Source organism: Panthera pardus, unplaced genomic scaffold, assembly GCF_024362965.1.
Source record: "Panthera pardus isolate Hobbes unplaced genomic scaffold, ASM2436296v1 HiC_scaffold_21, whole genome shotgun sequence".
NCBI classification, from domain to species: Eukaryota; Metazoa; Chordata; class Mammalia; order Carnivora; family Felidae; genus Panthera; species Panthera pardus.
In genome coordinates this window covers 25,377,289-25,379,234 of record NW_026526777.1, presented here as the reverse complement: position 1 = coordinate 25,379,234, position 1,946 = coordinate 25,377,289, and positions in this window count along the sequence as shown.

The following is a 1,946-nucleotide window of genomic DNA, read 5'->3' as shown; positions in this document are numbered from 1 at the left end:
GGGGGGGATACGAGAAAGTTCAGTCTAGGTTAATAGACTGTCAAGTAAATAATTATAACACTGAGGTAGGTACCGTGATGAGTCCTCTATCACGCACCTATGCCGTAGAGAAACTAATACGAAAAGCCAAACGATGGCCATGCTCGTTGGGGAGCATGGTGTCTGGGCAGCGGGAAGGGGTTGGATGAATCAATCATTCTGTGACACCTTGGTCCATTCAGGCTATTCTAACAAGGTACCACAACCTGCGTAGCTTCCAAACCACAGAAATGTATTTCTCACAGTTTTGAAGGCTGGGAAGCCCAAGAGGAAGGCATCAATGTGGTGGAATTCTGGTGACAGCCTGCTTCTTGGTTCACAGCTGTCAGCCCTCTCTGTGCCCTCACGTGGTGGAAGGGCTGAGGAACCCCTGTGGGGTCTCTTATACAAGGGCACGAATCTCATTCGGGAAGGTGCCACACTCATGACCTAAGCACCTTCCAAAAGCTCTACTTCCCAACACCGTCATCTTGGGGCGCCCATGTGTATGACACACAGCTTCATATGGCACGGACCAACCTGTTGGGCGGGGTGAATGGTCACGTTCCCCGGACCCCACTATTTGTGGCAATCGGTCATTCTCCACCGCCCCGTATCAAAGAATCCCAGGGTTAGAGGTACTTAAGAAGAGTGTAGACCAACCATTCCTTGTGCATGAATCTCCTCCCTGACACGCACCAAGCACTTGTCCGGCCCGTGTTCCGGGACTTCCAGTGCAGAGAACGCCCGAGCCCCCGCAGCAGCCCAGTTACCCCTTGACTCTCGCAGTCCGTGTTCCCGGAGCCTTCCCCAGCTCTGCGCTCCGGAGAACACGGTACAACCCCATTCCTTCCTCTCCAGGGCAGCCCTTCCGACAGCTGCTGAAGACTGCTCCCCAGCCCCCTGAGGGGGTCTCTCCCGCGCTGAACACATCCTCCTTTCCTTCACCTTCCTCACACGATGGGGTTTCAAGTATCTTCACCGTCTTGCCCATTGCCTTTGCTCTAAATAGGATGGGCAGTTACTGTCGTGGCCAGATGGGCTTTTTCTTTGACCCAAAGAGAAAAATCCATCATAAGCTTCATACAAGCCAAAAAGCAAAAACAAAAACAAAAAACAAAACAAAAAAAAAGCCCCATTACACCTAAGGTTTGAAAATAGGCTGCTGGCTGCCTCACCGCTCCAGATACCCCACCACCCACTGCACCCCCGGCACCCCCCAGCGTAACTAGGAAGGCAGAAGGCATGCACTAAAAATGTTCTTTTTTTAAAAGATGTAAGCACTACCGCTGGAGATCTGTATTTTCAGAAGTTTTCTGTGAGCTCACTGAAATGAAGGCGTGGGCCACCTCCACCATTTGTCCCCCCGCAGGGACAGTCTCAGCTTCCCAGCCTAGCAAAGCCGGCACTGCTCTGAGCCAGCTCTCGACAGAGTAATGAGGAGGTGAGGCCTGTGGCCCCCACCGTCCTCCCCGTCCCCTGTCTCCCATTGTCCTGAGTGCCCCCTTGCCTCCAAAGCATGCCGACTCCACAGGTCACTTCTACACTTCTCTGAAATTCTCACTGGCCAAGGACCTCCAAGAGGGTAGGAACTATGTCTGTCTTTCCACCCTCTACCTCTGCTATCCCCCTTCGAAAATTTCTCCTCCGAAAACATTCTGAGTCACTTGTATTCTCTTATGGACGCGTGTCAGTACCTTATCTTCCCAGGGATATTTGTCTTCTTTCTCTCTCTTTTTTTTTAATTTTTATTTATTTTGAGAGAGAGCATGAGCAGGGGAGGGGCAGAGAGAGAAAGAGAGAGAGAGAGAGAGAGAGAGAGAGAGAGAATCCCAAGCAGGCTCTGCACTGTCAGCACGGAGCCAGATGTGGGGCTCGGACTCATGAACTGTGAGATCATGACCTGAGCCACAACCAAGAGTCGGATG